Source organism: Montipora capricornis, chromosome 3 (genome assembly GCF_036669925.1).
Source record: "Montipora capricornis isolate CH-2021 chromosome 3, ASM3666992v2, whole genome shotgun sequence".
Classification (NCBI taxonomy): domain Eukaryota; kingdom Metazoa; phylum Cnidaria; class Anthozoa; order Scleractinia; family Acroporidae; genus Montipora; species Montipora capricornis.
In genome coordinates, this window is record NC_090885.1 from 24,295,150 (window position 1) to 24,311,011 (window position 15,862).

Genomic DNA, 15,862 nt, shown 5'->3' on the forward strand with positions numbered 1-15,862 from the left:
GTGGAAGAAGGGGAGAACGCTATTGTTTTTTCGATTTAATTTGTTACGCTCAGATTCTAATCGTAAAAATTGTGATTGGCTAGCTAGAATTAACTTTGTGTCAATCACCACCTACCTATTGTGGTTGAATTCAACTTCACTCTATTTTCGAGTTCTCACGTAAACAATCTCAAACTCGCTGCCAACTTTGTCGTTTTGATCTGATTGAAAGCGTTTGGATAGAAATTCGAGATTATCGCAACAGTTTTACTTTACCTTACACACAACGTTGCAACAAGTTGTGAAGAATTTTCGATTTTTTTTTTTTTTTTATGGATTCCAGCCACATTTGTCAGTCGTTCAGTGAGGCATACAACACCAAACGATTTCTTTTTAGCGATGGTCTGAACAAACTCTCCCAAGATTTTGTTAAGACATATTCCACTAGTTAATTCATTTCACAAACTTGACTCACGTCGTTGAAACATTGCTCCGTTTTCGGGCGACGGTGTTTTGGTTTCGTACAACTCTTTTTTCCAATTCTTTTTTGTTTCAATATTTGTCGTTATTCTCCTGAACTGTTTTTTTTCCGAATGTTCGGCATCTTTTCTTCACTTATGGTGGAAATCAGTAAAAAACAATAAGGAATATAGGGAAGCTACGAAAGGGGACATCTTAGTTTGGTTTTCGAAATTAAGAGAATTTACGACTGAAATTGGAGTTTTTGTGGCCATATACGCTTACTCCTAGAGACACTTAAGACTCGCTTGGCTCCACATTTTAAAACCACATTTTAATGTTTAAGTTCGTAAAAACCTTCTCCGCAATACATGCAGTTCCACGATGGTCGTCACGCAATGTTCTCATTTGCTTATTTTCGCAAAATTGTTCTCTGACTCACTGTTGTTGTGTGTTTTTGTTTTTTTTTTTTCATAAAACTGGATTCGATCCCTTGACATCCTAATATATTCAGTCACCCCGAGTTTGAGCCCTCTGTGTTCACACGCGTCATGTTTCTTGCGTTTGATCTGAGGCATTTGTAGACCACTAGCAGTTCCTTGTTAGTCATGCAGTCGACCCCCTATCTTTAGTCCATGCATTCTCGAGCCCAGAGCCGCCCGGCCTTCTTAGGTGTCAAAGGCTGAGAACGAAAGCCAGTTGGCCCTTCGCTTTCTCCAGCCCATTCTCTACCTTGAATCAATGATTATCATTAATTCGTAATTTGCTCTGAATTTACTATTATCATTAATTTAGAAGACTGAAAGCTTGATATGGATTAATGGAAAATGGTCATATATTTTTCAAAGGATAACCCAAGTGTATGGACATACGACCGGCTCGAACCTGGGAATGCTGATTAACCCGTCACCTAACCGGTTGACCACCACACTGCTAGCTGCTCAGGGACAATATTTTTATATTATTTGATAATGCTGTGTTATCACTCGGCAACAAACAACATTAAACACTGCAAAAGGTTGGTTTCCTGTGGCCCAAAGCTGCTACGGCAAAACTTACTTTTCCACGGCAAAACTTTCTTTTCAACGGCAAAACTGACTTTCTCACGGCAAACTTTCTTTTCCACGGCAAAACTTACTTTCTCACGGCAAAACTTACTTTTCGGCGACAAAACGTACTTTGCCGTGAGAAAGAAGCTGTTCTATAGAGTAGAAACTCCCTGTTCAGTCCAATGCATGGATATGATGTTTTATTTCCTTGTTTTCTTTGCTACCACAAGTCCTGGGACACACTGTCCTAAATCAACGATTATTGTAAATTCAAAGCAAGTGACAATAGGCCTTCTTCGATATATTAAAATTTAGCTTGAAAGAGAGGTTTAGGGGACAAAGACAAAGAAAAGTGGGTGATATGTAAAACTTTTTCACATTCATTCCAAAGACCTGTTTCTATTGCTTTTATCTTCGCTATCAAGCTGAATATTTGATATTTCGAAAATGGCCCATTAGCTAACGATAATCGTTAATTTATTGTTTTTTCGTGCGAAGGCCTTGCCGGCTAAGAGAAGCGATGGGATCTAGGAACGAGTACAAGCAAGCCGAAGATAGAATGGAGAGAGAGAGAGAGAAGTATTGTCATCCTCATCAGGAGGCCGTGATGTCGGCTAAGGATTATGTTTTTTCGTTTCCTGCTTACACGCCTTTTGTCCTTTTTGGACTGATAAATGATATAAAGCTAAATTTTACTGATCATATTTCTAAAACTTGCATCAAGATAAGTATAAGCAGTCAGTCAAGGTTTCTGAAGATTCCATAAGCCATTTCCCACGGTGTACATATGAGATTCAACTCATGAGGAGCTTAACTTGGGTCAGGAATGTGGGTCCCCGCTGTTTAGGTAAAAAGAAATTACCAAAATCTCAGTGGGAGTTGTAACAAGACTCACACTAAAAAGGCAGAGCGAAAGACAAAGGGAGAGAGAGGTGTTAATCTCGACACATTTGTTGGGTCGACTTCGTCGTAAAGTTTTAATGACGACAAATATCTCAAATTACTTTAAATTAATTTTGAGTGACGTGTCAAAATAGTCCACAGGCACAATAAATCAATCTGAAATATTTTCTAAAACACGGTTTACAACGGCCAGCATCATGCAATTAAAAAATGGAAAATTATTTCTTTATTCTCTTTATTTCAAATTAATTTAAACACAGGAAATTATATCTTAATTTTCAGGCTACCGAGATGCAACTTGCTTTGCACACGCACACGCTTCTCTCAACAGCAACGGTGAATTGGTTCTTTTCTGATTTTAAAGCAATCCATTTTTAAGTTTTATACTTATGGAACTCGATAACTGGGGAATAAAACTCTACAGCTATTACACCTTCGAACATCTGCTTCCCTAATTCTCCGGTTAACATGAAACGTTAGTGATGTATTGGTATATTTGTTAACTGTTTAAACACAGGCAAATTATTTTGTCAGTTAACTTTCAGGCTACCGACATGCAACTTGTTTTGCCTGGCATACACTTTTCTCAACAGTAACGGTGAATTGGTTCTTTTCTGATTTTAAAGCAAACCATTTTTAAGTTTTATACTTATGGAACTCGATAACTGAGGAATAAAACTCAACAGCCATTACACCTTCGAACATCTGCCTCCCTAATTCTCCGGTTAAACATGAAACGTTAGTGATGTATTGGTGTATTTGTTAATTTAAACACAGGCAAATTATTTTTTAACTTTCAGGCTGTCGAGATGCAACTTGTTTTGCCTGGCATACACTTTTCTCAAAGGCAACGGTGAATTGGTTCTTTTCTGATTTTAAAGCAAACCATTTTTAAGTTTTATACTTATGGAACTCGATAACAGAGGAATAAAACTCAACAGCCATTACACCTTCGAACATCTGCCTCCCTAATTCTTCGGTTAAACATGAAACGTTAGTGATGTATTGGTGTATTTGTTAATTTTAACACAGACAAATTATTTATTAACTGTCAGGCTACCGAGATGCATCTTGTTTTGCCTGGCATACACTTTTCTCAACAGCAACGGTGAATTGGTTCTTTTCTGATTTTAAAGCAAACCATTTTTAAGTATTATACTTATGGAACTCGATAACTGAGGAATAAAACTCAACAGCTATTACACCTTCAAACATCTGCTTCCCGGCCTAATTCTTCGGTTAAACATGAAACGTTAGTGATGTATTGGTGTATTTGTTAATTTAAACACAGGCAAATTATTTTGTCAGTTAACTTTCAGGCTACCGAGATGCAACTTGTTTTGCCTGGCATACACTTTTCTCAACAGCAACGGTGAATTGGTTCTTGTCTGATTTTAAAGCAAACCATTTTTAAGTTTTATACTTATGGAACTCGATAACTGAGGAATAAAACTCTACAGCTATTACACCTTCGAACATCTGCTTCCCTAATTTTCCGGTTAAACATGAAACGTTAGTGATGTATTGGTGTATTTGTTAATATAAACACAGGCAAATTATTTCTTAACTTTTAGTCAGGCTGCCGAGATGCAACTAGTTTTGCCTGGCATACACCTTTCTCAACAGCAACGGTGAATTGGTTCTTTTCTGATTTTAAAGCAATCCATTTTTAAGTTTCATACTTATGGAACTCGATAACTGAGGAATAAAACTCAACAGCTATTACACCTTCGAACATCTGCTTCCCGGCCTAATTCTCCGGTTAAACATGAAACGTTCGTGATGTATTGGTGTATTTGTTAATTTAAACACAGGCAAATTATTTTGTCAGTTAACTTTCAGGCTACCGAGATGAAACTTGTTTTGCCTGACATACACTTTTCTCAACAGCAACGGTGAATTGGTTCTTTTCTGATTTTAAAGCAAACCATTCTTAAGTTTTATACTTATGGAACTCGACAACTGAGGAACTGGGAAATTTAGAATGCCTAATTGTAGCTGTGTAAAATTTCATTCCGGGCTAATTGATTTCTCAGCATGTCACAGGGAGGCACATTCAATATTAATCACAGACTTATCAATTTCCTGCTTTCATGATATCCCGATATCATGAAATTGAACCTAACAGCAATTATTTTACCTCAACGTTTGAGCGTGAGCCTGTATACCGGGAAGGCTTCCAGCACCGAATTCCCCGACGTCAACATTGTTTACTGCCTCCATAACTCGTTTGAAAACATCTGAATACCGAAATCCATGGCATTCAGACGACGACTGCTCAATTAATCCCCCCACAGAGGTCAACCAAAGTTATTCCGTAAGCTTCGTCCACGTTTTTACCAGAATTTCGGACGGCGAGCTAATCTGCAGGTTGCAGGTCCGCAGGTCACAGGTTGCACAGGTCATTGTTTCACCAATACAGAAAGTATCCTAAACATTCTTAAAAGCTAACCTTAGGCCTAATTAGGCCTAAACAAAAGTTTTTAGGCCTAAGGTTAGCTTTTAAGAATGTTTAGGATACTTTCTGTATTGGTGAAACAATGACTGCAACATGTGACCTGCGACCTGCGATCTGCAGATTAGACCCGTCGAATTTCGGAACGTGATCACCATTTTCCCGCAAAAAATTACCGACTTGAAGGCGACAAATCTCTCTTCGAAAGAGCTGAAATAACTTTCCTTCGACAAATTGACAAACATTTTACGCTGGATGCCAGAGGTCTTCTCGCTCACCAGCGGCGAGGAGCGTAGAAGTATTGCTGGTCGGCGAGAGACGACGGCGACCTGTACCATTTTTCCCTGGGTGGGAGAGTTAATCCATAAATCCTATAGAACGAAAAATGGTTCCGTGTCCCAGCACTAACCGCCACTGTCGATGTGCGCAAACGAACTGAAATAGATTTGTGTTCCCCACAAAAATCATCTCGCCCCTAAATATGGTTATTCAATAACTACTTTTTTCTGCTTAACGTAAGTTCATAGTACAATCTGATCGATCCTGAATGCTTTAACACTTTTCTGAATACGAAACACCTTTTGTGTTATGTTTTTAGCCTTTGTTGATGGATATCTACACCGTCAGGAGACATCCAGCCGAGAATTCCTGAGTCGGCCTAAGCTCCTCATGGATTCGACAAGGAATCACCTTGACGTGCAAACGCATTATAAACCAACAGAAACATTTCAGTACTCAGACTACTCGTGGCACCCACCAGGCATGAAGAGAGGCCTCATTAAAGGAGTAGCGCTCAGACTTCTAAGGACTAATTCCTCGCACAGATCACATTTGAAAGGCCGGGAATAGAAATTTTCAAAACCGCCTGTTAGAAAGAGGCTACCCTGCTGCAATTTTAAGAAAGTGCCAACAGGAAAACACCCCTAAATCAGAGAAACAAATTCGCACTTAAAAAGTTCTACAATAAGCGACAAAAGTAGTTGAGACACTGAACTGGGACGACTGCAATTAGGCAAAAATCACTTGAACGTTACATTTTCCACTTGTACTACCCCCTCTCCCCCCGCCTCCCCCCTTCAATGTTGGTAAGAGAAAAAGGAAGTGTTTGCAATAAGAAAACAACATTGTTAAGGGGGGAGGGAGTTAGATGAAAAGATTTAGGGGGTGGGGGGTGTTCAAGATTCCTTAACTGGAAAACGTGTCTCAACACTTTTGGCGCTTATTGTAGCTTTTGTTACACAATACCACCAGGCTTTACCTAGCCTGAAGAGAATACTAATGAGAAAATGGCACCTTATGCAAAACCAGCAACGGCTGAGATATTTCTTTAATAATAATGGTAATAATAATAATAATAATAATAATAATAATAATAATAATAATAATAATACAACGTTCTTTGTACACATTATATAAATCTCAATGCGTTAACAAGTTGATTTTCAAGAATGAAAAGATATTTAGTGAAATATGAATAAAACTCAACAGCCATTACACCTTCGAACATCTGCTTCCCTAATTCTTCGGTTAAACATGAAACGTTAGTGATGTATTGGTGTATTTGTTAATTTTAACACAGACAAATTATTTCTTAACTGTCAGGCTACCGAGATGCATCTTGTTTTGCCTGGCATACACTTTTCTCAACAGCAACGGTGAATTGGTTCTTTTCTGATTTTAAAGCAAACCATTTTTAAGTTTTATACTTATGGAACTCGATAACTGAGGAATAAAACTCTACAGCTATTACACCTTCGAACATCTGCTTCCCTAATTCTCCGGTTAAACATGAAACGTTAGTGATGTATTGGTGTATTTGTTAATTTTAACACAGACAAATTATTTCTTAACTGTCAGGCTACCGAGATGCATCTTGTTTTGCCTGGCATACACTTTTCTCAACAGCAACGGTGAATTGGTTCTTTTCTGATTTTAAAGCAAACCATTTTTAAGTATTATACTTATGGAACTCGATAACTGAGGAATAAAACTCAACAGCTATTACACCTTCAAACATCTGCTTCCCGGCCTAATTCTTCGGTTAAACATGAAACGTTAGTGATGTATTGGTGTATTTGTTAATTTAAACACAGACAAATTATTTTGTCAGTTAACTTTCAGGCTACCGAGATGCAACTTGTTTTGCCTGGCATACACTTTTCTCAACAGCAACGGTGAATTGGTTCTTTTCTGATTTTAAAGCAAACCATTTTTAAGTATTATACTTATGGAACTCGATAACTGAGGAATAAAACTCAACAGCTATTACACCTTCAAACATCTGCTTCCCGGCCTAATTCTTCGGTTAAACATGAAACGTTAGTGATGTATTGGTGTATTTGTTAATTTAAACACAGGCAAATTATTTTGTCAGTTAACTTTCAGGCTACCGAGATGCAACTTGTTTTGCCTGGCATACACTTTTCTCAACAGCAACGGTGAATTGGTTCTTGTCTGATTTTAAAGCAAACCATTTTTAAGTTTTATACTTATGGAACTCGATAACTGAGGAATAAAACTCTACAGCTATTACACCTTCGAACATCTGCTTCCCTAATTTTCCGGTTAAAAATGAAACGTTAGTGATGTATTGGTGTATTTGTTAATATAAACACAGGCAAATTATTTCTTAACTTTTAGTCAGGCTGCCGAGATGCAACTAGTTTTGCCTGGCATACACCTTTCTCAACAGCAACGGTGAATTGGTTCTTTTCTGATTTTAAAGCAATCCATTTTTAAGTTTTATACTTATGGAACTCGATAACTGAGGAATAAAACTCAACAGCTATTACACCTTCGAACATCTGCTTCCCGGCCTAATTCTTCGGTTAAACATGAAACGTTAGTGATGTATTGGTGTATTTGTTAATTTAAACACAGGCAAATTATTTTGTCAGTTAACTTTCAGGCTACCGAGATGCAACTTGTTTTGCCTGGCATACACTTTTCTCAACAGCAACGGTGAATTGGTTCTTTTCTGATTTTAAAGCAAACCATTCTTAAGTTTTATACTTATGGAACTCGACAACTGAGGAACTGGGAAATTTAGAATGCCTAATTGTAGCTGTGTAAAATTTCATTCCGGGCTAATTGATTTCTCAGCATGTCACAGGGAGGCACATTCAATATTAATCACAGACTTATCAATTTCCTGCTTTCATGATATCCCGATATCATGAAATTGAACCTAACAGCAATTATTTTACCTCAACGTTTGAGCGTGAGCCTGTATACCGGGAAGGCTTCCAGCACCGAATTCCCCGACGTCAACATTGTTTACTGCCTCCATAACTCGTTTGAAAACATCTGAATACCGAAATCCATGGCATTCAGACGACGACTGCTCAATTAATCCCCCCACAGAGGTCAACCAAAGTTATTCCGTAAGCTTCGTCCACGTTTTTACCAGAATTTCGGACGGCGAGCTAATCTGCAGGTTGCAGGTCCGCAGGTCACAGGTTGCACAGGTCATTGTTTCACCAATACAGAAAGTATCCTAAACATTATTAAAAGCTAACCTTAGGCCTAATTAGGCCTAAACAAAAGTTTTTAGGCCTAAGGTTAGCTTTTAAGAATGTTTAGGATACTTTCTGTATTGGTGAAACAATGACTGCAACATGTGACCTGCGACCTGCGATCTGCAGATTAGACCCGTCGAATTTCGGAACGTGATCACCATTTTCCCGCAAAAAATTACCGACTTGAAGGCGACAAATCTCTCTTCGAAAGAGCTGAAAAAACTTTCCTTCGACAAATTGACAAACATTTTACGCTGGATGCCAGAGGTCTTCTCGCTCACCAGCGGCGAGGAGCGTAGAAGTAGTGCTGGTCGTCGAGAGACGACGGCGACCTGTACCATTTTTCCCCGGGTGGGAGAGTTAATCCATAAATCCTATAGATCGAAAAATGGTTCCGTGTCCCAGCACTAACCGCCACTGTCGATGTGCGCAAACGAACTGAAATAGATTTGTGTTCCCCACAAAAATCATCTCGCCCCTAAATATGGTCATTCAATAACTACTTTTTTCTGCTTAACGTAAGTTCATAGTACAATCTGATCGATCCTGAATGCTTTAACACTTTTCTGAATACGAAACACCTTTTGTGTTATGTTTTTAGCCTTTGTTGATGGATATCTACACCGTCAGGAGACATCCAGCCGAGAATTCCTGAGTCGGCCTAAGCTCCTCATGGATTCGACAAGGAATCACCTTGACGTGCAAACGCATTATAAACCAACAGAAACATTTCAGTACTCAGACTACTCGTGGCACCCACCAGGCATGAAGAGAGGCCTCATTAAAGGAGTAGCGCTCAGACTTCTAAGGACTAATTCCTCGCACAGATCACATTTGAAAGGAATAGAAATTTTCAAAACCGCCTGTTAGAAAGAGGCTACCCTGCTGCAATTTTAAGAAAGTGCCAACAGGAAAACACCCCTAAATCAGAGAAACAAATTCGCACTTAAAAGGTTCTACAATAAGCGACAAAAGTAGTTGAGACACTGAACTGGGACGACTGCAATTAGGCAAAAATCACTTGAACGTTACATTTTCCACTTGTACTACCCCCTCTCCCCCCGCCTCCCCCCTTCAATGTTGGTAAGAGAAAAAGGAAGTGTTTGCAATAAGAAAACAACATTGTTAAGGGGGGAGGGAGTTAGATGAAAAGATTTAGGGGGTGGGGGGTGTTCAAGATTCCTTAACTGGAAAACGTGTCTCAACACTTTTGGCGCTTATTGTAGCTTTTGTTACACAATACCACCAGGCTTTACCTAGCCTGAAGAGAATACTAATGAGAAAATGGCACCTTATGCAAAACCAGCAACGGCTGAGATATTTCTTTAATAATAATGGTAATAATAATAATAATAATAATAATAATAATAATAATACAACGTTCTTTGTACGCATTATTTAAATCTCAATGCGTTAACAAGTTGATTTTCAAGAATGAAAAGATATTTAGTGAAATAAAATAATTCGAAATGAAAATTGAAAATGCCTAGCTTAAATAGATGAAAATGTTAAGTACGGATTATAGTCCATAGGCTTTACGAAATATGAAAGTCGAAAATTATCATATGAATTAGTATTTTTAAGTTCGAGTGGTAAACTCTTCCACAGCTTTGGTGCAACGGCACTGAAAGCTCTGTCGCCATAGGTAGAAAGTCTTGTTTTTGGAATTACAGGCTGTTTGCAGAGGCGGACCGTTGAGCTCGTGTAGGTTTGTAATCAGTTGTGAAAAAGATCCTTTATGTAATCTGGGGCCATGCCATGTAACGCTTTGTATGTTATTGACAGGATCTTGAATACAATCCATTCTTCTACTGGAAGCCAATGAAGCTGTCTCAGGACTGGTGTTATGTGTTAGCATTTCTTGGTTCTCGAGGTAATCCGGGCAGCTGTGTTTTGTAGTCTTTGTAGCTTCATGATCTCTGTCGCTGGGATCCACGTGGGAGGCCATAAAAAATGGCGTTACCATAGTCTATTTTTAAGGAGCCTCCCCTCATATCTTATCACAAGGGAAAATCTCTTAAGGACCTTTTAGTTAAAGCGAAGCTCTGAAGCTGTAGGCCCCATAACTTTCAATACGACTAAGCAAAGCTACCTATTTTGTCTAGACTTGTGTTCCATAGTGAAAACACATCGTAAATATCCCTTTTCCAAAAAACGGTTGGGTGCAAATCTGTCTCAATATTTGATTTTCTATTCTGGTCGTGAAGGTGTTTGCAAAAGCAATGACCATCTTTGTTCCCATAGCTCTTCCATGGGTTTGTAAATGACTGTTATCACACTGATGGTTTATTCTTTGACTGTATTCTTTTACTGTTGTTTTCTCGTCCCCCTTTTCATTCTGAGTCACAATTGTCACCCCCTACTGGCCTTTGGGTTTTCCCCTACTCACACACTATAATTATTATTAGTGTCATTATTTAGACCTCCACCCATGCCTGTTTTTTCCTCCTTTGTCTTTCTTTTGGGATCCTCTCATTTGGCATGGGAATGGGAGCTCGATGCATCCTTTGATGACAAAGTTGTCTTAGCCGTGGCCCATTCGCCACCCCAATCTGTTCGTTGGGTTGATTGGAGGAGAAACCCTTCTGGGGCCAGTATGGGGCTGACAACGATGCCAAAGAAGAGAATTCAGAAAGGTATTCAGGGTGATGCCCTTGGGAGTGTTTCAGAATTACAGTTCAGAGATCCAGATCACTTTTGTGCTGGGGAACTTCACAATCATGCGGAGCGATGGGAAGAGATTGTAGGCGATCTTCCGAGCCGCCAACAAACATAAGTTTTGCATTGGATTCGGGAAAAAGTATCCGTAGAAGACTTTTTTTCGCATCTTTCAGGGTGTTTCAAAGGAAGGTCTTATAATTCGGCTAGCCCACTACCCGTTCGGTTTAGCCATAACCCTTCACGTCTACATTTTGTTGACTATGTACGCAAAACGTTGCTCGACAGGATCCACTTAGGTGCAGTGTCTTTGTTGGGTCGTGTTAGTCGGGTTTCTTCACCCCATCTTGTATTACCGCTAACCGTGGAGCCAACAAAGTCTAGGTTGTGCCACGATGCCTGCTTCCTTAATATTTAGATGGCTGATGAACCGTTTAAGTTAGACAGTCTTGTTCACCTTCTACGATATGTTGGACGGAAGTCTTATCAAACAATTCTGGATGATAAGTCAGGATACGATCATTTAGTGTTGTCTGAGGACCTCTGAGGAAAGTCAAACTTATTTTGGGATCCAGTGGGGTGGTCGGTATTTCCTCTACAACACGCTCCCCTTTGGTTGGAAGATCTCACCTTTTATCTATCATTTAACTAGTCTTGTGGCCACCAATTTCTTCCGTTCACTAGGCATTCCATGCTTGTTATACATTGATGACCACCACAATGGCCAACTTCAAGTGGATCTCGACCGTGGTCCTTACTCCCATGCACCTGCGGACATGGCATGAAAAAAACTTGGCGGCTGCATGCCAGTTCAGCCATTTTTTTGGTTACCTATTATTTAGTTCAATCGGGTTATTTTTTAGGCCTTTCCAAGTCTATTTTATACCAAGCTAAAATTGTACCGTACTTGGGTTTCCTTTCGGATTCTACTCGGCAAGCGTTCTGTCTCATCCCGGCCAAGAAGGAGAAATTTCTTACTTTGGTGCGTCACATTTTGGGTTGTTCAACTGTGTCAATCAAGACCCTCCAACGACTAGTGCGCAAGTGAGTTTAGTTTTCTCTTGCCGTTCCAGGTTCCCTCCTGTTTACAAGGGAAATAAATTGGCCATTTCTAAAGGCATGTGTACCCTATTCGGGAATAAGAATACGTAGAGTGATGATTAAAACGGTATGTTTGGCGCGTTTCGAAGCAGCAGCAGCAAGGATAACAAAAATATGTTTAAAGTAGCATTTTAGCAGCTATTTGACAATTTTAATGTGAATCTCCCTAAAATCGAGGATTTCTAACTTATATTCCATGTATTCCTATTCCGGAATACGGTCAATCGAACGCGCCCTAAGATCGATAGGAATCTCCGTGACGAGATTGCTAATTGGCTCTTCCTTGAAACTTGGGATGATCCCCTTCCGTGGAAAGATGAACGTCACGCACAGATCTCTCTCTCATCTGGATCCGGCTGGGTGGCCTTGGTGTTTTTACATGAAACTGTTACCACATCGGTCTATTGGAATGAGGAGGAGAAAACCCTCGACATTTCCAGCAGGGAGGCTTTGACTTTGGATACCGCCCTTACTTCTTTCCCAAACCTATTACGAAATGCATGGGTGGACGCGCATGTGGATAACAGAGCCGTAGTGGATGCATGGTCTAGACAGGGAGAAAGGAGTGTATCTTAATTTGAATAGGATGATCAAGAGATTATTCTTTACTACAACGCGATTGAACATCTCCCTTCGCATTAGCTACACAGTATCTGGTGACAATCCAGCAAATGTTCCGTCATGTCGTTTGTCCGTTCTCGATAGCAAGCTTCACCCAGAAATCTGGAATCTGGTCGAGGGAGTTTGGTGGCCCGACTGGTCACACCTGCGACCCTATGGCATTAGACGCCAATGTGATATGTGATCTAGACGGTAATCCTCTGCCACACATTTCTCCCTGCCCCTCACCAGCCTCATGTGGAGTGAATTTGTTTGCCCAAGATTTAAGTCGGGGGGTTGCGTTTCTGGATCGTCCATGTCTTTTTCCGTCAATTCTCTTGGTTGGACCCATGCGCCGTTTCATCTCGATCTAAAGGAAACATTGCACTTTGGTCACCTTGATTACCTACCCTAATAAGTACTTGTGGCCCTTGATCAGGAGGTATTCGTTCAGATCTATGAAATTCGCGGAGACGGGTGATCGACGTGCACTGTTAATGCCTTCCAAAGATGGCTGGGTACCTCACCCAGGGATCACAGGAGACTTTTGGGCTTTCTCCCTTACGTTTATATAATGTAATTCACTATTTTTATCTGACAACTATCACGAAATTGATACTCGAGTAAACATTCCTTTGTTTTGTTCTCCCTTCTAGTATTGTTGACACTTGTTTTCCTATTATCCATAGAATCTTGCAAGAGTGGCCAAGTTGTCCGTTGCCTCAGTGAGATGTCCGAGTTGTGGCTATGCGAATGATTTTGATTTTCGGTTCTGCCAGCGTTGTGGATATAAAAGACAGATGGCAACACCACTCAAGCATGGTAGCCTGGATAGCAAGAGCCTCCAGGCGATTAAGACCTTTTACACAAGCTGGCGTTATTTTATCAGGATACAAGTTACCGTATAAACAGAAAGATTCCCTCCAGAAGGAGCTGGAGAATTTTCTTGGTTAGCTTCCTGAGCGTCCCAGCTTGATTAGTGTCACCCCTAGCGATACTTGTCGATTTCTAGTATTTAAGGATCCAACTTTCTTGGACTGAAGGGAATTCATCAGTGTCGCTGTCCCTTGAGGCTGTGTTACAAAACCGTCGACTCATATATTGGTAAATTAAGAGCTGTCTTTCATGCAATTGATCGAATTGGGGAATGGAATTGAAGACTCAATTTGGTAAACCCAGCTACGGACAAGTCAGTGAAAGATTATTTGAACGTGGTTACTATGGAGCCAAGCGGTTCCATTGTTTATTGATAAGCTTGATCGGCTGGTGTCTTTTTTGAACTAAAACGATTCATTTCGGCATTTCCGGTTGATGCTTCTCGAAAACGTCTAAACGAGAAATCTTCGTAACCTGAGTGAATCAGTTTTGTTTGAAAATAAAGGTGTATCCTGTAATTTACAGACGTACTGAACTGTTTGTTGTGAGGGGTGGGGTCGAGTTTTGGGTCTGGGGTTTGGGAAACTATTAGAATGCGTTTTCCTCGAACGCAATGAATTCCGTTTCGTTTTCATATCGCGTCTACATTATATCTATTTATTTATTTATTGACAACTTATTTATTTATTTATTTATTTATCTATTATTTCCTCAATACAATTATTACACAGATGATCAAAACAAAATGAATAAAACGCAAAAATTATAAATTAAACTGAATAGGGGGTATCTGGAGTGAAATCATTTCAACGCACTCCAAATAATCTAAGAACTGTAAAATCTCTCCTGATTTCAATTGAACTTGTTAATATAAAACAGAAGCTCGTGACCTTGAAGCTTTTAACTCGGTTCAGAGCTGGGGGTTTTTTGAGTTTAAAATTTCCTTATTTGGATGTAACGTAGCGCGTGCATTTTCCCGCGCTTGCAGTTTCGATTTTATTTTTGTCCATATTTGGGCGTAAAATTGGTGTCCTAAAATCCCAAGCATTGCTCCAAGGAAAATAGTTGGTCATGTGCTTCAGTATAAAACTCATTCACTTTCTTACGAAACGGTGATAATTGCTGAATTGTTCATTCCTAATAGCTACAGGCAAGCCATTCCAGAAGTCAACGATACGACGCTTAAAAAATGAAATTTTGAAAACATCAGCTCTAAAACGACCTTTAGCCAAGATGGCTTTTTTCAGTCTACAAAAGTATATTTTCAAATTCGGGCCCACTGTACTTGAAACATGTTTCCGTTGAGTTCCATCAATTTCAACTGCTGTAATCTCATTAGAGATTTTTAGTATTGGGTTTATGAAACGACAAACGACGAAATGTTCTTGTTCTAAATTGTTTCTTTCCTCTCGAGAAGCTGCGAGATATCAAGGACACGCAACGCGCAAATTAAGCCAAAAGCCTTTGAGGGACATTTCTAGGCTCCTTTCTAAAGAGATGTTTTTATCACCTAGAACAATTTGACCAGTTCGGAAATCTTAGCTGAAAATTGAAGTGTCCGAAACGTTTGGGGAATGATATCTTCATGATTTTCAGAAACTGCAGAAAGGATTCAGGTGACCTTTTGAAGTGTCAAAAATTACAAAAATATCCTTTCCGAAAACGTAAGGGACTACTTTTCCCTGGTTGCGACTCTTAACAAGTCTATAGCTGTTTGGCAACGTGGAAACGAAATTCTTGGAGCAGTTTGGCCCTCCCGAGCACGTATTTCACCAAAGATTATCGTTGGGTGCCCCTGGAGATATTTGCAGATAACAGACAAATTAACTAAAACTGATTAAACAAGTTTCTCTTGAATTCAGGCGAAACGCAAATTCTAGCTTTCCGCTTGCCGTTAACGCAATGCTAAATCTTTCTATTCTCTCACTTCCCAAGAACAAACCACCACTTTTTGTCTCCGCTCTTTTAGGTACTTGGGAGTAAGACTCAGTCTAGCACTCCCTTTCCAATTACGTTAGCCTCAACAATAACGACAGTAGTTCATTCTACAAAGTTAGAATTCATTGTAAATTGTTAGTAGTAGTGTTTTGTCCCTTCTTTTTGACTCCAGTTACTAAGTCCATTAACCTATTCTTCAGCTCGAGTTTGATACACAGTAACATTTTCTCTTTACTTGGATTTTGAACTGCTGTAAGTCGGTGTTATGTAAATATGTTAGTATATAACCACAGTTTACGTCGCGTGGTTTGTTATTCTCGTTGCTA

At 39.6% G+C, this 15,862-nt stretch overlaps 1 protein-coding gene and 1 long non-coding RNA gene across 2 annotated transcripts in view; both read left to right on the forward strand.

Moving 5' to 3' along the window:
* The window catches only part of LOC138042624 (very low-density lipoprotein receptor-like), a 99,578-nt gene that overhangs the window by 33,591 nt on the left and 50,125 nt on the right, over positions 1-15,862 (forward strand). The window lies entirely within an intron of this gene.
* Positions 12,442-14,120, forward strand: LOC138041219 (uncharacterized). The gene is made up of 2 exons (XR_011130771.1): positions 12,442-12,935; positions 13,412-14,120. It is a non-coding gene; the product is annotated as an uncharacterized lncRNA (long non-coding RNA).